Below are 23,279 nucleotides of genomic sequence, written 5' to 3' on the forward strand. Positions count from 1 at the left end.
TGAGTATTGATAACTCTCTAATTTACATGTTTTAGGCATCTTTTTTTTTTCCATATTTTGCATTATATATACCCTAACCTTAGCGTTTTTAGGTCATCAACTGTATGAATCCACATTTAGGCCATTTAGGGTGTTGTATTCTTGCATTTGTACATTTTGGATGAAAACAAGTGATTTAGAGCTTAAAATGGGGAGAAACAAGGTCAAATCCGAGCATGTACCCGAAGGAGATTTGGAGCAGGAAGAACAGTCCGAACCTCAACCCGATTGAAGAGGATCCAAGGGCACGAAGAACAATCCGAAGACCTATCCGAGGAGTAACCCGACCACATCCTCGAGCAGACCCTTGGGCAGGACTGGACAGCTAGGTTTAAAGGGTTTTCATATATAAACCCCCCTCTTCTTCCTCTAGCCCTAGCACGCCGCAGACCCTCAGAACAGAGAGCGAGAGCTTCTGGGAGAGAAACTGAGCGATCCAAACTCCTTTTCCACTTTGTTAGGATTTATTTTCATTTTCTTTTTGCTATTCTTCTAGATTTCGATTATGTACTCTTCTACTCTATTTCTATTTTCAATACAATGCAATTTTCGTTTATATGTGTTTTTATGTTTTCTGCAATGAGATCTGAGTAGTGAAACAAAGTTTCTAGGGATGGGATAGACAAATATGTGTTCTTGATCAGGTAGGATGTCTTAGCTTGATTGTTTATATTATATAAATTCCTTTATAGATTGGTGTTCTTAATGCTATTTTCAGACCGAGAGGTTGAGAGTAGATCTAGGGTGTTTTGCCATCAAAAGATGTTGTTGAAATGCTTGAATCAATCAATGCTAGAGATTTACTCACTTAGCCTAAGAGATTAGATGTGTAAGGAGTTTATTGACAATAATGAATCGGTTTGTATTGCATGTTTGGTCATGTTTCTCCAATGAGAGTTGGGTAGGAGAGTGATTAAGGTTGATTGTTTCTATCACGAGAGTGTTTTAACAAGGTTTTAGAGATTCATTGTCTAGGGAATATTTGCTTGAGGCATGTAGGATATCCATACTGGTCAGGAACACTTAAGAGTCGATTACTCCATCCTTAGGAGCTTTCGCATCTTGATTGTTTACGTTTTTATTCATAACTCGACCCTATACCCGAACTGGTACTCGATCACCAGCTTCGTGTACACCTTCGAGCTGTTCTTACTCTTCTTCTTTACCCGATCACTCCACCCAATCCTGTACTCGAATGCTCGCATCAAGTACTTAGGTTGTGTGGTTCTTGTTTATTTATTTTCTTTTAATTATTTTAGGATTGTTAGATCAAACCCCAACTATTGCTTGGCTTGACTTGTTTGTTCTGATCATATCTTATTTGCTAGCATAAAAACCATTTGGATTGATAACCCTTTGTACTACAACTGCATAGGGAATTGATACCCTGGGTGAAAATCCTATTATCAATTTGGCGCCGTTGCCATTTGGTTGAATTTAATTTGCTACGTTTAAGATTTCAGCACTTGCTAGATCAAGTTCTACTATACACTTAGGTTCGTTACTGACTTGTTTACTTTCGTGTTTGTTTGTTTTGCATTTCAGGTACAACCCGAGAACCCACCCGACCCGTCACTCGTTCACCTGAATCGAGTAGACCCTCGTGTACTCACTCGGTCAACTGATTGTGCATGCAAACACGATCCAAAGGTAGCCAACACTTGAGTCCTTTCATCGACAACATCGATAGACCTAGGCTACTACGTCAACAACCACAACCAACTACAATTGAGGAGGTCATGAATAATCAGAATGGTCCACAAGCTCCTCAAGAGAGGACCAACATAGGAGCAGGAGATGCTCCATCTACTCACACTCAAAGACATAGCATTGTGCCACCTGCTGCTCAAAACAACAACTTTGAGATCAAGAGTAGTCTCATCCAGATGATTCAGAGCAACAAGTTTCACGAACTGCCAATGGAGGACCCATTGGATCATCTAGATGAGTTTGATAGGCTCTGTAGCCTAACCAAGATAAATGGAGTCAGTGAAGATGGATTCAAACTCCGGTTTTTCCCATTCTCTTTGGGAGACAAAGCACACATCTGGGAGAAATCACTTCCCAAGGAGTCCATCACCGCTTGGGAAGCATGCAAAAAGGCGTTCCTAGCCAAATTCTTCTACAATTACAGAACCGCAAGACTGCGAAATGACATTTCCAGCTTTGTTCATGATAACTCTCTAATTTACATGTTTTTAGCATCCTTTTTTGTCCATATTTTGCATTGTTCATAACCTTAACTTAGCATTTTTAGGTCATTTACTGTAGGAATTCACTTTTAGACCATTTAGGGTGTTGCATTTTTGCATTTGCTTGTTTTGGATGAAAACAGGTGCTAAAGAGTCTAAAATGGGGAAAAACAAGGACAAACTCGATCATATACCCGAAGGAGCCATCGAGCTGGAAGAACAAGTCCGAACCCCAACACGATCGAGGAGGATCCAAGAGCATGAAGAACAACCCGAGGATCCACCCGAGGAGTAACCCGACTTCATCCTCGTGTACCCCATCGAGTAGATCATCGGGCAGGTATGGGAAGCTAGGTCAAAAGGGTTTCCATATATAAACCCCCTCCTCTCCTAGCTCGCAAACGAGCACGCCGCAGACCCTCAAACCAGAGAGCGAGAGCTTCTGTGAGAGAACTGAGCGACTCAAACACTTTTCCTTTTGTTTTCACATTTTCTTTCATAGTTTTAATCGTTTTTCTTAGATTTCTATCTTGTACTCTTTTTACTTTACTCTACCGTTTAATATAATGCAATTTTCATTCTTATTCGTTGTTATGTTTCTTGTTATTATGTCCGAGTAGTGTAGTAAAGTTTCTAGGGATGGGATAGATGATTTTGTGTTCTTGATCGGTTAAGATGCCTTAGTTTGATTGAAAATGTTTGATAGATTTTCTTCTATGTTGGTGTTCTTAATGCTGTCAACAGACCGATAGGTTGAGATTAGATCTAGGGTGTTTTACCACCGAGAGGTGTAGATGAGATGCTTGAATCAGCCAATGCTAGAGGTTCACTCGCTCTGAGTAAAAGATTAGATGAGTTAGGATTTATTGACAATAATGAATCGATCTTAATGCCTGCTTGGTCATGTTTCTCCAACGAGAGTTGGGTAGGGAAGTGATCAAGGTTGATTGTTGCTAGTGCGAGAGTGTGGTGACAATTTTTTAGAGATTCATTGTCTAGGAAATAATTGCTTGAGGCATGTAAGGCATCTGTACTGGTCAAGAATACTTAGGATTCAATTAACCCATCCTTAGAAGCTTTCGTAATTTAATTGTTTGCATTTTCTTTCATTACTCGACCACTTACCCGATCAGGTACACGATAACATGTATCGAGTAATACCTCGAGCTGTTCATATCCTAATTGTTTACTCGATCACCCCACACGATCCTATACTCGATTGCTTGCATCGATTGCTTGCATCGATTGCTTAGGTCGTGTGGTTTCTTTGTTTATATTCTTGTCTTTCATTTATTCTAGGACTATTAGATCAAAACTCTATCTGCTTGGCTTGACTTGTAACATTCTGATCATATCCTTCCTGCTAGCAATAGACAATCATTTGGATTGATAACCCTTTGTACTACAACTGCATAGGGAGTTGATACTCTGGGTGAAAACTTGTCTATCAATTTGGCGCCGTTGCCATTTGGTTGATTTAATTTTGCTACATTTAGAATTTCAGCACTTGCTAGATCAAGTTCTTTTTGTTTATATTGGTTCGGAATCTGACTTGTCTGCTTTCGCTCTTGTTTGTTTTGAATCTCAGGTACAACTCGAGCAACTACCCAACCCGTCACTCGATCACCTGGATCGAGTAGACCCTCGTGTACACACTCGGACACTTACCTGTGCATGCAAACACGATCTAGAGGTAGCCAGAACCTTAGTCCATTCATCTACAATATCGACAGAACAAGGCTACTCAGACAACAACAAGTTCAACCGGAACCAGCAATCATTGAGGAGACGATGAATAATCAGAACGGTCCACCAGCTCCTCAAGCAAGGACCAATATAGGAGCAGGAGATTCTCCATCTACTCATACTCAAAGGAATGGCATTGTGCCACCAGCTGTGCAGAACAACAATTTTGAGATCAAGAGTAGTCTCATCCAGATGATACAGAGTAATAAGTTTCATGGGTTGCCAATGGAGGACCCATTGGATCATCTGGATGAATTTGATAGGCTCTGTAGCCTCACTAAGATCAATGGAGTTAGTGAAGATGGATTCAAACTCAGGCTTTTCCCATTCTCTTTGGGAGATAAAGCACACATCTGGGAGAAATCACTCCCCAAAGAGTCCATCACCACTTAGGAAGCGTGCAAGAAGGCATTCCTGGCCAAATTCTTCTCCAACTCCAGAACCGCAAGGCTGCGAAATGACATTTCCAGCTTTGTACAGAAGAAAAATGAAGCATTCAGTGAAGCTTGGGAATGTTTCAAGGGATACACTACCCGATGTTCTCATCATGGTTTCAGCAATGCTTCATTGCTGAGCACACTTTACAGAGGAGTGGTCCCCAAGATACGGATGTTGCTGGACACCGCTAGTAATGGGAATTTCCTCAACAAGGATGTTGATGAAGGTTGGGACCTAGTGGAGAACTTGGCTCAATCTGATGGCAATTACAATGAGGAATACGATCGTTCTGTGCGATCTACAGGAGAGGAAGATGCAAAGTACAAGATGGACATGCAAGCCCTCAATGACAAGCTCGACAAGCTCCTCAACCAGCAGAAGCATGTTCATTCAATATCAGAGGAAGAGCAGTTTCTACAACAAGATGGGGAGACTATACAGATAGAGGATGTTCACTACATCAACAATCAGGGAGGTTACAAAAAAGGGTACAACAATTACAAGCCGAATCCGAATCTATCTTATCAGAACCCAAATGTTGCCAATCCTCAGGACCAAACTTACCCATCTGCAGTTCAAGGGAACCAGGTACAACAGAAGCCTTTTGTCCAGTACAACCAAGGCTATCCACCTAAGCAGCAGTACTCTGGAAACTACAACCAATCACCTGTATTCCAACAACCTCAAGGTCCGTAGAACCAATCACAAGAAGCTGAGTTACGTGGCCTCATTCAGCAGATGATTCAGAATCAAGCGTCAACATCTATGGACATCGCAAAACAGTTTGCAGAGATGAGCAACAAGATCGACTTAGGATACAATGATTTGAATGCCAAGTACGAATCACTCAACACTAAGGTTAGATACCTCTAAGGCCACCACAACAACCAACCAGCTCCAAAGATTAACCAACTCCCAGGAAAGGCTGTTCAAAACCCTAAGGATTATGCCACTGCCCAAGCCATCTTCCTTGATGATGACTATGAGGATTACCTCACTAGGGACAGTGATGATCAAGATGGGGAGGATATGGATCACCCAATGATAAATGAGGCCAAGCACTATATATCCGAGTATGAATCCGAGCCTTCACCAGAGGAGACTGATCGAGTTGATGATTGAGCACTAGTTCAGGAATCACAAATTGAAGAACAACCCGAGGTGGAACCCGATCACCTACTCGATGATGGTGATCGGATGATGCATCGAGTAGATGTTGAGAAGAGAGATCACCCTCAACCACCTACAACAACAGAAGGGGAGCTAGAGGAAAGGTTCAATGCTGCACTTGACATTCAGCTGGAGGCGCTTGTAGAGCGTATGGCTAAGCGTAAGGCTCCACCACCTAAACTTTTGCCACCACACGAGCTTCAGGAGGAAGCTGCCAAGGAAGCAGCTCGATTGGAGAATGAGGTTAAGGAAGCTGTCAAGGAAATTGGGTTTGAGATTCTCAGAAGTGGAGTGTGCTTGGATCCTGAGCTGAGAATTGAGGAAAAACTGGAAGATCCTGGCTCTTTCACATTGCCATGCTCGATAGGACTTTAGATCTTCAAAAATTGTTTGTGCGACCTTGGAGCTTCAGTTAGCATTATGCCGCTGTCAGTAGCCAACAAGATGGGATTCACCAGTTTTAAACCAAGTAATCTGTATTTGGTTCTGGCTGATAGAACGGTCAGACATCCAATTGGGATCCTGGAAAATCTGCCTCTCAGGATTGGAGGAGTGGAAGTACCTACTGATTTCATGATCCTTGACATGGATAAAGAACCAGGCGACCCACTGATCCTGGGAAGACCATTCTTGGCAACAGTTGGTGCTGTGATTGAGGTAAAGCAAGGAAAGATCAGAATAGAGCATGGTAAGCACTTCAAGATGGAGTTTGATGTGAAGAAGGGAATTAAGAGGCCAACCATTGATGGTCAAGCGTTTTCCACTAAGACCAAGCAGAGGAAAGTCAAACATCTTGAGGAGGTCAACACCACATTTGCCTTAGAACTGGACAAAACCTGGAGAATCTGTTGAACCGGCCTGCTACAGTGGAGAGGATCCCAGAACCTTTCCCTGAAAGAACCCATGCTTAAGGAGCATGAAGAGTCAAGCTTAGCGACTTTAAACAAGCTCACTTGGGAGGAAGTCCCAAAGGTATCTTTTGTTTTGTTTTAATTTTGATTTATTTGTTTTATCTCATTTTCTATTTTTGAATTTTCATAAAAAAAAAAAATGGAAAAGTAAAAGAGGAAATTGGGAGTGATCGCGCTTGATCGTGTCCCTGCTCGGGTGGCGAGTGGAGTCCGAATTCCACAAGCCAAGCCCACTCTCGGTGAAGCCCACCAACCAAACCCTAGCCTACTTAAGGGTTTCGAAACCCTTCTCCCTCATTATCACCGATAAGTCTTCTTTCAACCCTAGAGCTTTAAGTTTCTATTCTCTCAAAACCTCAAGTATTATTCGATTTTCTTTGGGAACTAACCCTATTAACCTCGAAGCTTAGATTTTTGTTCTCAAGGATTCGAACATGGAGTCACACGCGAAAACCTACCAAAGGAAGGGAAGAAGATCAACCTCCACCGCTGCTACAACCAGATTTGATACCGCCGAACGTCGAGAGTGCCAAGGGAGAGTCACCGATAAGTCATGGATTCCCAACCGCTGGCTGGACGTTTCGCTTCCCCAACCCGATGCTCAACCCGATCCGTCACCCGATCCGGTGCTCGAGCAACTGATCGAGTATACCACCGAGTTCGCTCACTGAGCCCAATGGCGAGTGCTGTTCGCCGATCTCCTCGACGTAGGGACCTGTCTACGTCCGAAAGAACCGTTACCGACCCCATGGAGGTCGATTCTGATGCTGGAGGAGAAGAGCAAGGGGAGATCCAAACCTCTCGATCAAGGAGCAGAGCTGCGATTGCAAGAGGGAAGAGACTGGCTTAAGAGAAAGCTGAGAGGGTAGCTGAGAGAGCAGTTGAGGAAGAGGATCAACGAGCAGAGGATGAGAACCAAGAGAGAGAGGAGGAGCAGAGAGAGAGAAGACGCCAAGCCTCGCAGAGGCTAAAGCAAAAGGAGGTGGAGACTTCGGCAAGACTCTTCAAGGTCTTCCGGAAGATGAGCTTTGTCGGTACCCGATACCCTCACCGTGAGACCATGAAGCAGTTGGGCATCGCTAGAGATGTTGAGTTCTTGTTCGACATGTGCCACATGGGCCAAATGATGCGATCCCACCTTGAAGCCTATGAGGAGGAGACGGTCAACTTTCTCTCGACCTTGAAGCTGCACTACTTTGAGGACCACCCGACCCTACTACCCGATGGGGGGATAGGGTTCATCACCTTCTCCGTGAGGAACAAGGAGTACCGGCTCAGTTTCAAAGAGATGGAGACGTTGTAAGGCTTCAAAGCTGGCAGTGGAGAAGGAATGGAGGTTAGCAAGAAAGAGATGAGGCCCCTATGGATGAAAATAGGAGACAAGCTCCCCTACAAGTCCACAAGCTCCCCTACAAGTCCACAAGCTCCAAATCCGCTCAAATAAGGAGCCCCGTTTTGAGGTATTTTCACAAGTCCCTCGCATGCACTCTTTTTGCTAGAAAAGAGATTGGGAATGTGAACGATCACGAGCTTCAATTGCTGGATATTGCATTGTGTGGAGTTTTGGACAATGCTAGGGATGGTACACCACTAGTTGGAGACATTGCGGATACTAGTATGTTGTTTGTACTGCTCGATCAGTTCCTCCATTGGAGGACTGATTACACTGATCTTGGTGGCATGCGATGTGCCCTTGAAGGGAATTGTGCACGAACCAAGATGGCTGGATGCGGATTACCTCGTGCTGGCGAGATTTTTGGCCCATGAGAGGCCTAATGATATGATGCTTTTCAAGTTCATCCATCCAACCGCCGGAGCCGCCCAAATGATCCTACCTAACGTCATATGCACCAAGGTTCGGCTGGGAGACAACATCGATTTTGCACCACCTTTGGAGGAGCTGTACAATCAAGAGGAGGAGTCCGAAGCTGAGAAGAGAGAGGAGACCGGGCAGAGACAGGGAGATAGCTCGGAAGATTTCGATTTTGAGGAGTATGTGTGCTCTCAAAAGCAACCGGTTGGAGTGAGGGAAGTCCACAAGAGGATCAGATAGTTGAAGAGGATGAAAAAGTTTTTGGTGAAGAAGGTGAAAGATCTCACCGGTTCGGTGAAGACTATGGGAGGTCAGATCAAGGAGCTGCAAGACAAGGCAAGTTTCGCCTCAGCTCCTACCTCGGTACAAGCACCAACTTGGATGGGGAGAAGCGGACCGCTAGGAGGAACCTCGAGGACTGCCACCTCCAGAACCTTACAGAGCATCATCATACGAGCCCCAAGCTGAGGAGAACATCACCCGACCTGATGCATCGCGGAGAAGCCATTAAGATGCTTATCCGATGCCTAACCCGATGGGATACACGATGAACTACCTGATGCACCCATCGAGCACCCAATCGGGTGATTACTCAGGTATTTTCCCTCCGCCTTACCAGATTCCATTCACGATGCCGTACACGATGCACCCTGCAAGTGGATACACGGGTGATCATTCTGGACCTCTTCCGCGTACCCGTTGTATTACCCGATACCCTACCCGATGAGCTACGCGATCCCACCCTCGATCAACACCTCAGATGCTGGTCCGAGTAAGTCGTCCGTGCGTATTTCCAAGTTCTCTGACGAGCAAACACCGGCACCTGCTGAAGCCGGAAACGACCCTGGCTACACGTTGGCGAGTATGGAGGCTGCTGCAACCTCCTTCTTCACCAACCCATAAGGTACCACTTTCATCCGAACCCTGTATATAACATTGCATTTAGGTTAATTCATTTTGTGTGATTCTTGGACTCTTTTTCCTACTTTTATTTACACAAAGACTGTGTAATTTAAGTTTGGGGGCGGGTCCTAGTATGTATTTAACATTGTGTTTTATTTTCTTATTTTTCTTATTTCAAATTTTTGCATGTTAGTTTTATTCATTTGAGTCTGCATCTATGTGCATTGAAAAACCTAAAAAAAAAAAAAGAGTGTTCATGTAGTTGCATTTACATATTATGATTGAGTCTAGTTTGTTTCATATAGGGTTGTTGCATATGCATCTTAGGGGACAATGATTAAAACTACCTTGTTTAAAATCAAACCTTAGGATTGAAGCTATAGCCCTTAGTCACAGTTCATTGTTGCTAGATCAATCTTTGGAAAAAAAATGAAAAATCTTTGCTTAGAACCTTGTGTCTTTTGAATGCTTCCTCCACTTGTTTAACATTAGAACATCTCTATATTATTGGATTTAATTTGAACTTTAATTGTCTTGCTTATGGAACTTGAATACTTGTTCATGGTAACTCTTAACTCGGGTTAGCACTCCATTTTACCAATCTTTTTCGTTTAAACCGATTGCTTGTCCTACCCATGAATCCAAACCTTTCTTTCAAACCTTGTTGTCAATTGTTGAGTGAGGCCTTTTTCATTGTGCTATAGGTTGTGAAACCTTGAGAGTATTGAGAACGATAAAGAACTGCCTCTTGATTTAGCTAATAGGATTTGAACTAGCTAATAGATTCGGTTTTGAAAGATAGGTGGTTAGTATGTTCATTTGGGGTTGGGTTATGGAATAATAAAAAAAAAAAAGTCCCTAAAGTTAGAATCAATTAGCTCTAAGTCTCTAAGTAAAAAAAAAAAAAAAAAGAAAAGATCTTGCTATAGTCTCCTAGAAAGAAAGAAATATATATATATATATATATATATATATATATATATATATTAGGAGTCTAGCAAAAAAAAAAAAGACAAAAAAAAAAAGGGAGAGAGCTGGAAGTTTAAAGTTTAAACCTTAGGGAGTAAAAAAAAAGAGAGTTAAAATCAAGGATGTGGGTAGTTTAATTCTAGGGGTTTTGATTAAAAAAAAAAAAAAGTGAATGAGAAAAGGGTAGATCATCAAGAGTTAAGCTTTGTATGCCCAAATTGTTCTCAATCTTAGAAAGTTTTCACAACTGTCTAGCATTCCTTCTTTTGAGAGAAAACCACCCAAAGAATTTGTTTGAAACCACCTTACTAAAAAGCCTTACCCTTGAAACCGATTGAGCTTGATTCACCTTCCATTTGCAAGAATTCGCCAAACACTTAATTGAATGTGAAAGAGATGTTCCTTATCTTTAGTTGGAGGTTGAACTAGATCGATGCATGGTAATAAGCATAGAAAAATATTTGTAAGTATGTTGATTGATCTTATCACCATTAAACTATCTTTAAGGACTATAGCTTGAATCCTTCGCTTAGCATATAAAGGTTATGAGTCCCCACTTTCAAACCGCACCCTCTTACTTCCTTGCTAGAGGACTAGCATGATTTAAGTTTGGGGATCTGATAACTCTCTAATTTACATGTTTTTAGCATCCTTTTTTGTCCATATTTTGCATTGTTCATAACCTTAACTTAGCATTTTTAGGTCATTAACTGTAGGAATTCACTTTTAGACCATTTAGGGTGTTGCATTTTTGCATTTGCATGTTTTGGATGAAAACAGGTGCTAAAGAGCCTAAAATGGGGAAAAACAAGGACAAACTCGAACATGTACCCGAAGGAGCCATCGAGCTGGAAAAACAAGTCTGAACCCCAACACGATCGAGGAGGATCCAAGAGCATGAAGAACAACCCAAGGATCCACCCGAGGAGTAACCCGACTTCATCCTCGTGTACCCCATCGAGTAGACCATCGGGCAGGTCTGGGAAGCTAGGTCAAAAGCGTTTCCATATATAAACCCCCTCATTTCCTAGCTCGCAAACGAGCACGCCGCAGACCCTCAAACCAGAGAGCGAGAGCTTCTGTGAGAGAACTGAGCGACTCAAACACTTTTCCTTTTTTTTTTACATTTTCTTTCATAGTTTTTATCGTTTTTCTTAGATCTATATATTGTACTCTTTATACTTTACTCTACCGTTTAATATAATGCAATTTTCATTCTTATTTGTTGTTATGTTTCTTGTTATTATGTCCGAGTAGCGTAGTAAAGTTTCTAGAGATGGAATAGATGATTTTGTGTTCTTGATCGGTTACGATGCCTTAGTTTGATTGTAAATGTTTGATAGATTTCCTTCTAGGTTGGTGTTCTTAATGCTGTCAACAGACCGAGAGGTTGAGATTAGATCTAGGGTGTTTTACCACCGAGAGGTGTAGATGAGATGCTTGAATCAGCCAATGCTAGAGGTTCACTCTCTCTGAGTAAAAGATTAGATGAGTTAGGGTTTACTGACAATAATGAATCGATCTTAATGCCTGCTTGGTCATGTTTCTCCAACGAGAGTTGGGTAGGGAAGTGATCAAGGTTGATTGTTGCTAGTGCGAGAGTGTGGTGACAAAGTTTTAGAGATTCATTGTCTAGGAAATAATTGCTTGAGGAATGTAAGGCATCTGTACTGGTCAAGAATACTTAAGATTCAATTACCCCATCCTTAGAAGCTTTCGTAATTTAATTGTTTGCATTTTCTTTCATTACTCGACCACTTACCCGATCAGGTACACGATAACCTGTATCGAGTAATACCTCGAGCTGTTCATATCCTAATTGCTTATCCGATCACCCCACACGATCTTGTACTTGATTGCTTGCATCGAGTGCTTAGGTCGTGTGGTGATAGACAGGTTTTAACCCAGGTTATCAATCCCCTATGCAGTTGTAGTACTAAGGGTTATCAATCCAAATGGTTGTGTATTGCTAGCAGGAAGAATATGATCAGAACAATGCAAGTCAAGCCAAGCAATTAGGGTTTTAGTTCTAACGATTCCTAAAATAAACAAAGTAAAAGAATATAAACAAGTAAACCACGCGACCTAAGCACTCGATGCAAGCAATCGAGTGCAAGATCGAGTGGGGTGATCGAGTATGCAAGTGTGATATGAACAGCTCGAGGTATTACTCGATACAGGTTATCGTGTACCTGATCGGGTAAGTAGTCGAGTAAGTGAAGGAAATGCAAATAAATAAAATACGAAAGTTCCTAAGGATGGGGGTAATCGAATCCTAAGTGTTCTAGACCAGTACAGATGCCTTATATGCCTCAAGCAATTATTTCCTAGACAATGAACCTCTAAGACCTTGTCACCACACTTTCGCACTAGCAACAATCAACCTTGAACACATTACCACACTGTCGCACTAGAAATATGAACAAGCAGGCATTAAGAACGATTCATCATTGTCAGTAGACTTAAACTCATCTAATTTTGTTACTCAGAGTTAAGTAAACCTCTAGCATTGGCTAAATCAAGCATATTATCTACTCCTTTCGGCCTGTAGAATTTGTAAACGCCCTAGATCTAATCTCAACCTTTCGGTCTGTTGACAGCATTAAGAGCACCAATCTAGAAGGAAATCTATCAATCATTCACAATCAACTAAAGCATCCTAACCGATCAAGAACACAAAATCATCTATCCCATCCCTAGAAACTTTACTACACTACTCGGACATAGAAACAAATAACAAAGCAATCAAAATGAATGAAAATGACATTGTATTAAAAGATAGAGTAGAGTAGAGAAAGTAAAGGATATAAATCTAAGAAAACTACAAAATAAAAATGCAAAACAAGAAGAAAAATGTTGAGTCGCTCAGTTCTCTCACAGAAGCTCTCGCTCTCTGGTTTGAGGGTCTGCGGCGTGCTCGTTTGCAAGCTAGGGGAAGAGGGGGTTTATATATGGAAACCCATTTGACCTAGCTTCCCAGACCTGCTCGATGGGGTACACGAGGGTGAAGTTGGGTTACTCCTCGGGTGGATCTTCGGGTTGCTCTTCATGCTCTTGGATACTCCTCGATCGTGTTGGGGTTCAGACTTGTTTTTGCAGCTCGATGGCTCCTTCGGGTACTTGCTCGAGTTGTCCTTGTTTTTCCCCATTTTTGGCTCTTTAGCACCTGTTTTCATCCAAAACATGCAAATGCAAAAATGCAACACCCTAAATGGTCTAAAAGTGAATTCCTACAGTTAATGACCTAAAAATACTAAGTTAAAGTTATGAACAATGCAGAATATGGACAAAAAAGGATGCTAAAAACATGTAAATTAGAGAGTTATCAGACCCCCAAACTTAAATCTTGCTAGTTTTCTAGCAAGGAAGTAACATGGTACGGTTTGAGAGTGGGGACTCATAACCTTAAGATGCTAACCGAAAGATTCAAGATATAGTCCTTAAAGATAGTTTAATGGTGGTAAGATCAATCAACATACTTACAAATATTTTTCTATGCTTAGCTCAACCTCCAACTAAAGATAAGGAACATCTCTTTCACATTCAATTAAGTGTTTGGCGAATTCTTGCAAATGGAAGGTGAATCAAGCTCAATCGGTTTCAAGGGTAAGGCTTTTTAGTAAGGTGGTTTCAAACAAATTATTTGAGTGGTTTTCTCTCAAAAGATGGTATGCTAGACAGTTGTGAAAACTATCTAAGACTGAGAACAATTTGGGCATACAAAGCTTAACTCTTGATGATCTACTCTTTTCTCATTCACTCTCATTTTCATTTTCTTATTTATTTAAACCCCCTAGAATTTAAACTATCCACATCCTTGATTTTAACTCTTTTTTTTTTACTCCCTAAGGTTTAGACTTTTAGATTTTGAACTTCTAGCTCTTTCTCTTTTTTTTTACTTACTACGCTCCTAATATAAATATATATATTATATTTTTTATTTTTTTTTTAATTTTTTTTTCTTTCTAGGAGACTATAGCAAAATATTTTCTCTTTTTTTTTTTTTTTTAGAGACTTAGAGCTAATTGATTCTAACCTTAAGGACTTTTCTTTTTCTCTTTTTTTTTATTCCACAACCCAACCCCAAATAAACATTCTAACCACCTAACTTTCAAAACCGAATCTATTAGCTAGTTCAAATCCTAACTTATCTAAATCAAGAGGCAGTTCTTTGTCGTTCTCAATACTCTCAAGGTTTCGAAACCTATAGCATAATGAAAAAGGCCTCACTCAACAATTCACAACAAGGTTTGAAAGAAAGGTTTGGGTTCATGGGTAGGACAAATGAATCGGGTTAAACGAAAAGATTGGTAAAAATGGAGTGTTAACCCGAGTTTAGAGTTACCATGAGCAAGTATTCAAGTTCCATAAGCGAGACAATTAAAGTTCAAATTAAATCCAATAATATAGAGATGTTCTAATGTTCAAGCAAGTGGAGGAAGCATTCAATCGACACAAAGGGTCTAAGCAAAGATTTTTCATTTTTTTCTAAATACTGATCTAGCAACAATGAATTGTGACTAAGGGCTATAGCTTCAATCCTAAGGTTTGATTTTAAACAAGGTGGTTTTAATCATTGTCCCCTAAGATGCATATGCGACAATCCTATATGAAACAAACTAGACTCAATCCTAATATGCAAATGCAACTACATGAACACTCTTTTCTTTTCTTTTTCTTAAAGTTTTTCAATTTTTTTTTTTTGGGTTTTTAATGCACATAGATGCAATGCAGACTCAAATGAATAAAAATAGCATGCAAAAATTTGAAATAATAAAAATAAGAAAATAAAACACAATGTTAAATACATTTTAGGACCCTCCCCCAAACTTAAATTACACAGTCCCTGTGTAAATAAAAGTTTGAAAAAGAATCCAAGAATCACACAAAATGAATTAAACTAAATGCAATGTTATATACAAAGATCGGATGAAAGTGGTACCTCATGGGTTGGTGAAGAAGGAGGTTGTAGCAGCCTCCATACTCGCCAACGTGTAGCCTGGGTCGTCGCCGGCTTCAGTAGGTGCCGGTGTTTGCTCGTCAGAGAGCTCAGAAATGCGCACGGACGACTTACTCGGACCAGCATCCGAGGTGTTGATCGAGGGTGGGATCGCGTAGTTCATCGGGTAGGGCATCGGGTAGTACAACGGAAATGGCGGAAAAGGTCTAGAATGATCACCCGTGTATCCACTCGCAGGGTGCATCGTGTATGGCATCGTGAATGGCATCTGGTAAGGTGGAGGGAAGATCTCTGTGTACTCACCCGATTGGGTGCTCGATGGGTGCATGGAATAGTTCATCGTGTATCCCATCGGGTTGGGCGTCGGGTAAGCATCAGAATGGCTTCTCCGCGATGCCTCAGGTCGGGTGCTGTTCTCCTCGGCTTGGGGCTCGTATGTTGATGCTCTGTAAGGTTCTGGAGGTGGCAGTCCTCGAGTTCCTCCTAGCGGTCCGGTTCTCCCCATCCAAGTTGGTGCCTGTGCCGAGGTAGGAGCTGAGGCACAGCTTGCCTTATCTTGCAACTCCTTGATTTGACCTCCCATTGTCTTCACCAAACCGGTAAGATCTTTTACTTTCTTCGCCAAGAACTTTTTCATCCTCTTCAGCCAGCCGATCCTCTTGTGAGCTTCCCTCACTCGAACCGGTTTCTTTTGAGAGCATACATACTCCTCAAAATCGAATTCCTCCGAGCTATCTCCCTGTCTCTGCCCGGTCTCCTCTCTCTTCTCAGCTTCGGACTCCTCCTCCAGGTTGTACAGCTCCTCCAATGGTGGTGCGAAGTCAATGTTGTCGCCCAGCCAAACCTTGGTGCATATGACATTAGGTAGAACCATTTGAGCAGCTCCGGCGGTTGGATGGACAAACTTGAACAGCGTCATGTCATTAGGCCTCTCATGGGCCAAAATCTCGCCGGCACGAGGTAGTCCGCATCCAGCCATCTTGGTTCATGAACAATTCCCTTTAAGGGCACATCGCATGCCACTAGGATCGGTGTGACTAGTCCCCCAATGGAGATCTCTCTGCCTCCTTCTCTTCTTTTCACGGCCCACGATTTCAGGTAGAGGAATTGATCGAGTAACACAAACACCATGCTAGTATCAGCAACATCTCCTACTAGCGGTGTTCCATCCCTAGCGCTATCCAAAACTCCACACAGTGCAATATCTAACAGCTGAAGCTCATGGTCGTTCACATTCCCAGTCTCTTTTCTAGCAAAAAGAGTCCATGCGAGGGACTTGTGAAAATACCTCAAGACAGGGCTCCTTATTTGAGCGGATTTGGAGTTTGTGGACTTGTAGGGGTTCTTGTCTCCTATTGTCAGCCATAGGGACCTAGTTTCCTCTTTGCTAACTTCCATACCTTCTCCACTACCATCCTTGAAGCCATATAGCTTCTCCATCTCCTTGAAAGTGAGCCGGTATTCCTTGTTCCTCACGGAGAAGGTGATGAACCCGATCCCCCCATCGGGTAGTAGGGTCGGGTGGTCCTCGAAATAGTGCAACTTCAAGGTTGAAAGGAAGTGGACTGTCTCCTCCTCATATGCTTCGAGGTGGGTTCACATCATATTGCCCAGGTGGCACATATCGAACAGAAATTCTACATCTCTAGCGATGCCCAATTGCTTCATGGTCTCGCGGTGAGGGTATCAGGTACCAACAAAGCTCATCTTCCGGAAGACTTTGAATAGTCTTGCCGGAGTCTCCACCTCCTTCTGCTTTAGCCTCCGAGAGGCTTGGTGGATCCTCTCTCTGCTCCTCTTCTCTCTCTCGGTCCTCCTCCTCAGCGTGTTGATCCTCTTCCTCAACTGCTCTCTCAACCACCTTCTCAGCCTTCTCCGAAGCTGTTCTCTTCCCCCTTGCAACCGCAGCTCTGCTCCTTGATCGAGAGGTGTGGATCTCCCCTTGCTCTTCTCCTCCGGCATCAGAATCGACCTCCATAGGGTCGGTAAGGGTCTTTTCGGACGTAGACAGGTCCCTACGTCGAGGAGAACGACGGACAGCACTCGCCATTGGACTCGGTGAGCAAACTCGGGGGCCTACTCGATTGGTTACTCGAGCATCAGGTCGGGTGGTGGATCGGGTTGTGCATCGGGTTGGGGAGGCTAAACGTCCACCCAACGGTTGGGAATGTGGAACGTTTCCTCTTCCTTGAGACTCTCGAACTTCGACGTCATCACCTCCGGTTGTAGCAGCGGTGGAGGTTGATCTTCTTCCCTTCCTTTGGTAGATTTTAGCGATTGGCTCCAGGTTTGATTCCTTGAGAAGAAAAAGGCTAAGTCTCGTGGTTAATAGGGTTAGTCCCAAAGAAATCGAATAAAGCTCGAGTTTGAGAGAGAATAGAATAGAAACTTCGGAAAGCAAAAACTCTAGTGTTGAGAGATACTTATCGGTGATGGAAGGGGAGAAAATGTCGAAACCTCTTAAATAGGCTAGGGTTTGGTTGGTGGGCTTCACTGAGAGTGGGTTTCCTTGTAGCATTCGGACTCCACTCGCCACCCGAGCAGGGACACGATTAGGCGCGTCGAGTACGGTGTCGGGTTGACCCTCGGGTTCCACAATTTTCCTCTTCTTAATTTTCCATTTTTTTTTTAAATTGCAAAAAGAGAAAAAGTAAATAAAAGTAAATAAAACAAATAAGCTAAAATTAAAAGATACCTTTGGGACTTCATCCCAAGTGAGCTTGTTTAAAGTCACCAAGCTTGACTCTTTATGCTCCTTAAGCATGGGGTCCATGTGGAAGAGGTTATGGAATCCTCTCCACTGCAGTAGGCTGGTTCAACAGATTTTCCAGGTCTTGTCCAGGTTATAAGGCAAATGTGGTGTTGACCTCTTCAAGATGTTGCACCTTCCTTTGCTTGGTCTTTGTAAAGAAAGCTTGACCATCAATGGTTGGCCTCTTAATCCCCTTCTTCACATCAAACTCCATCTTGAAATGCTCACCATGTTCTATTCTGATCTTGCCTTGCTTCACTTCGATCACATCACCAACTGTTGCCTAGAATGGTCTTCCTAGAATCAGCGGATCATCCAGTTCCTTGTCCATATCGAGGATCATGAAGTCGGTAGGCACTTCCAATCTTCCAATCCTGAGAGGCAGGTTCTCTAGGATACCAATCGGATGCCTCACTGTTCTGTCGGCCAGAACCAAATACAATTTACTTGGTTTAAAATTAGTGAATCCCAGCTTGTTGGCAACTGAAAGCGACATAATGCTAACTGAAGCTCCAAGGTCTCACAAACAGTTCTTGAAGATCCGAAGTCCTATCGAACACGGCAAGGTGAAAGAGCCAGGATCTTCAAGTTTTTCCTCAATTCGCAGCTCAGGATCCAAGCAAACTCCACTTCTCAGAATTTTAAAACCGATCTCCTTGACAGCTTCCTTGACCTCATCCTCCAATCGAGCTGCTTCCTTGGCAGCTTCCTGCTGAAGCTCGTGTGGGAGCAAAAACTTAGGTGGTGGAGCTTTACGCTTAGTCATTCGCTCTGCAAGCGCCTCCAGCTGGATGTCAAGTGCAGCATTGAACCTTTCCTCTAACTCCCCTTCTACTAGTGCAGGTGGTTGAGGCTGATCTATCTTTTCAACATCTACTCGATGCATCATCCGATCAACACCATCGTGTAGGTTATCGGGTTCCACTTCAGGTTGTTCTTTGGTTTGCGATTCTCGAACCAGTGCTCGATCATCAACTCGATCAGTCTCTTCGGGTGAAGACTCGGGTTCATACTCGGATATGTAGTACCTGGCCTCATTTCGCATTGGGTGTTCCACCTTCTCCCCATCTTGATCATCACTGTCCCCAGTGAGGTAGTCCTCATAGTCATCATCAAGGAAGATGGCTTGAGCAGTTGCATAATCCTTGGGGTTTTGAACAGCTTTACCTGGAAGTTGGTTGATCTTTGGGGCTGGTTGGTTGTTGTGATGGCCTTCCAGGTATCGAACCTTTGTGTTAAGTGATTCGTACTTGGCATTGAGATCATTGTACCCTGAGTTGATCTTGTTGCTCATCTCTATGAACCGTTTCGCGATGTCCATAGAAGCTGTAGCCTGATTCTGAATCATTTGCTGAATGAGACCGAGTAACTCAGCTTCTTGTGATTGGTTTGGTGGACCTTGGTGTTGTTGGAATCCAGGTGGTTGGTTGTAGGTTCCTGAATACTGCTGCTTAGGTGCATAACCTTGGTTGTATTGGACAAAAGGCTTCTGTTGGATCTGGTTCCCATGAACTGCAGATGGATAAGTTTGATCCTGAGGACTGGCAACATTCGGGTTCCGATCAGACAGATTCGGATTCGGCTTGAAGTTGTTGTACCCTCTGTTGTACCCTCCTTGGTTGTTGATGTAGTTAACATCCTCTAGTTGCATAGTCTCCCCATCTTGTTGTTGAAACTGCTCTTCCTCTGATATAGCATGAACATGCTTCTGCTGGTTGAGGAGCTGATCGAGCCTTTCATTGAGGGCTTTAATGTCCCTCTTGTACTTGGCATCTTCCTCTCCTGTAGATAGCACATAGCGATCATATTTCTCATTGTAGTTGCCATCAGATTGAGCCAAGTTCTCAACTAGGTCCCAACCTTCATCAACATCTGTGTTGAGGAAGTTACCATGGCTTGCGGTGTCCAGTAACATCCGTATCTTGGGGACCACTCCTCTGTAAAGTGTGCTCAGCAATGAAGCATTACTGACACCGTGATGTGGACATCGAGTAGTGTATCCCTTGAAACGTTCCCAAGCTTCACTAAACGTTTCATTGTTCTTCTGAACAAAGCCGGAAATATCGTTTCTCAGCCTTGCGGTTCTGGAGTTGGAGAAGAATTTGTCCAGGAATGCCTTCTTGCACGCTTCCCAAGTAGTGATGGACTCCTTAGGGAGCGATTTCTCCCAGATTCGTGCTTTGTCTCCCAAAGAGAATGGGAAAAGCCGGAGCTTGAATCCATCTTCACTGACGCCATTGATCTTAGTGAGGCTACAGAGCCTATCAAATTCATCCAGATGATCCAATGGGTCCTCCATTGGCAATCCATGAAACTTATTGCTCTGTATCATCTGGATGAGACTACTCTTGATCTCAAAATTATTGTTCTGCACAGCTGGTGGCACAATGCCATTCCTTTGAGTGTGAGTAGATGGAGCATCTCCTGCTCCTATATTGGTCCTTGCTTGAGGAGCTGGTGGACCGTTCTGATTATTCATCGTCTCCTTAATGATTGGTGGTTCTTGTTGAACTTGTTGTTGTCTGAGTAGTCGAGGTCTGTCGATGTTGTCGATGAAAAGACTCAGGTTCTGGCTACCTCTGGATCGTGTTTGCATGCACAGGTATGTGTTCGAGTGTGTACACGAGGATCAACTCGATCCAGGTGATCGAGTGAAGGGTCGGGTGGGTGCTCGGGTTGTGCCTGAGATTCAAAATAAACAATGCGAAAGCAAACAAGTAAGTATCCGAACCAAATATAAACAAACGAACTTGATATAGCAAGTGCTGAAATCCGAAACGTAGCAAAATGAAATCAACCAAATGGCAACGGCGCCAAATTGATAGACAGGTTTTCACCCAGGGTATCAATCCCCTATGCAGTTGTAGTACAATGGGTTATCAATCCAAATGGTTGTGTATTGCTAGCAGGAAGGATATGATCAGAACAATGCAAGTCAAGCCAAGCAATTAGGGTTTTGGTTCTAACGATTCCTAAAATAAACAAAGTAAAAGAATATAAACAAGTAAACCACGCGACCTAAGCACTCGATGCAAGCAATCGAGTACAGGATCGAGTGGGGTGATCGAGTATGCAAGTGAGATATGAACAGCTCGAGGTATTACTCGATACAGGTTATCGTGTACCTGATCGGGTAAGTAGTCGAGTAAGTGAAGGAAATGCAAATAAATAAAATACGAAAGTTCCTAAGGATGGGGGTAATCGAATCCTAAGTGTTCTAGACCAGTACGGATGCCTTACATGCCTCAAGCAATTATATCCTAGACAATGAACCTCTAAGACCTTGTCACCACACTTTCGCACTTGCAACAATCAACCTTGAACACATTACCACACTCTCGCACTAGCAATATGAACAAGCAGGCATTAAGAACGATTAATTATTGTCAGTAGACTTAAACTCATCTAATTTGTTACTTAGAGTTAAGTAAACCTCTAGCATTGGCTAAATCAAGCATTTTATCTACTCCTTTCGGCCTGTAGCATTTGTAATTTCCCTAGATCTAATCTCAACCTTTCGGTCTGTTGACAACATTAAGAGCACCAATCTAGAAGGAAATCTATCAATCGTTCACAATCAACTAAAGCATCCTAACCGATCAAGAACACATAATCATCTATCCTATCCCTAGCAACTTTACTACACTACTCGGACATAGAAACGAATAACAAAGCAATCAAAATGAATGAAAATGACATTGTATTAAAAGATAGAGTAGAGTAGAGAAAGTAAAGGATATAAATCTAAGAAAACTACAAAATAAAAATGCAAAACAAGAAGAAAAATGTTGAGTCGCTCAGTTCTCTCACAGAAGCTCTCGCTCTCTGGTTTGAGGGTATGCGGCATGCTCGTTTGCAAGCTAGGGGAAGAGGGGGTTTATATATGGAAACCCATTTGACCTAGCTTCCCAGACCTGCCCGATGATCTACTCGATGGGGTACACGAGCGTGAAGTCGGGTTACTCCTCGGGTGGATCTTCGGGTTGCTCTTCATGCTCTTGGATCCTCCTCGATCGTGTTGGGGTTCGGACTTGTTCTTGCAGCTCGATGGCTCCTTCGGGTACAAGCTCGAGTTGTCCTTGTTTTTCCCCATTTTTGGCTCTTTAGCACCTGTTTTCATCCAAAATATGCAAATGCAGAAATGCAACACCCTAAATGCTCTAAAAGTGCATTCCTACAGTAAATGACCTAAGCATGCTAAGTTAGAGGTATGAACAATGCAAAATATGGACAAAAAAAGATGCTAAAAACATGTAAATTAGAGAGTTATCATGTGGTTTCTTAGTTTATATTCTTGGCTTTCATTTATTCTAGTACTGTTAGATCAAAACCCTATCTTCTTGGCTTGACTTGTAACGTTCTGATCATATCCTTCCTGCTAGAAATAGACAACCATTTGGATTGATAACCCTTTGTACTACAACTGCATAGGGAATTGATACCCTGGGTGAAAACTTGTCTATCAATTCAGAAAAGCAATGAGACGTTCAATGAAGCTTGGGAACGTTTCAAGGGATACACAAGTAGATGCCCTCATCATGGCTTCAACAATGCTTCATTTCTAAGTACACTGTACCGAGGTGTCGTCCCTAAGATACGGATCTTGCTGGACACCGCTAGTAATGGGAATTTCCTCGACAAGGATGTTGATGAAGGTTAGGATCCAGTAGAGAACTTGGCTCAATCTGATGGACATTACAATCAGGAGTATGATCGCACTATACACTCTACTGGAGAGGATGATGCCAAGTACAAGAGAGACATGAAAGCCCTCAATGACAAATTAGACAAGCTCTTCAACCAGTAGCAGCATGTCCACGCAATCTCAGGGGAAGACCAGTTTCAACAACAAGATGGGGAGAGTACTCAGTTGGCGGCAATGAACTTCATCAATAATAAAGGAGGTCACAACATAGGGCACAGAACCTATATCCCCAATAACCAGTCAATCTGCCCAACCACTTCACACACTTCTTCATCCCTCGATTTGATCTCAATGATGCACCAAGTCCTATCCACTCAGAAGACTGATGCGGTAAAAATTAATACACGATTCGGTGATCTCGACCAACGATTATCGGCCAATTATTAGCAACTACACAACGAGTTTCATGCTTTGAGCTCTCGAATTCAGCTACTTACAGATAAATCAGCTTTTACTTCAAAAAGTCAAGAGTCTGCGCTCGCAATAGCCCTACGGTGTGGACGCCACTTACCACCTCGGGAGGCACCACCAGACATTCTTGCGGACAGCAATGACATAGGGCCCAACTGGTTTAACCGCAGCGTTTGCGGTTGCGTTTGCGGGAGATTGCAGAAGCGGGTGGTTGCGGTTTCAAGCGTTATTAAGCATTTTGAATGAATGGTTCAACATTTTAAAATGGGT

At 42.7% G+C, this 23,279-nt stretch overlaps 3 non-coding genes across 3 annotated transcripts; 1 reads left to right on the forward strand and 2 right to left on the reverse strand.

Moving 5' to 3' along the window:
* Positions 1-4,424: 4,424 nt before the first annotated feature.
* LOC147920873 (small nucleolar RNA R71) lies at positions 4,425-4,531 on the reverse strand. The gene has a single exon (XR_015591857.1). It is a non-coding gene; the product is annotated as a small nucleolar RNA R71 (small nucleolar RNA).
* A 15,332-nt stretch (positions 4,532-19,863) lies between these two features.
* LOC147920874 (small nucleolar RNA R71) lies at positions 19,864-19,970 on the forward strand. Its single transcript, XR_015591859.1, has one exon. It is a non-coding gene; the product is annotated as a small nucleolar RNA R71 (small nucleolar RNA).
* A 2,361-nt stretch (positions 19,971-22,331) lies between these two features.
* Positions 22,332-22,438, reverse strand: LOC147920875 (small nucleolar RNA R71). Its single transcript, XR_015591921.1, has one exon. It is a non-coding gene; the product is annotated as a small nucleolar RNA R71 (small nucleolar RNA).
* Between the last annotated feature and the right edge of the window lie 841 nt (positions 22,439-23,279).

Source organism: Camelina sativa, chromosome 19 (assembly GCF_030686135.1).
Source record: "Camelina sativa cultivar CO46 ecotype springtype chromosome 19, ASM3068613v1".
Taxonomy (NCBI): domain Eukaryota; kingdom Viridiplantae; phylum Streptophyta; class Magnoliopsida; order Brassicales; family Brassicaceae; genus Camelina; species Camelina sativa.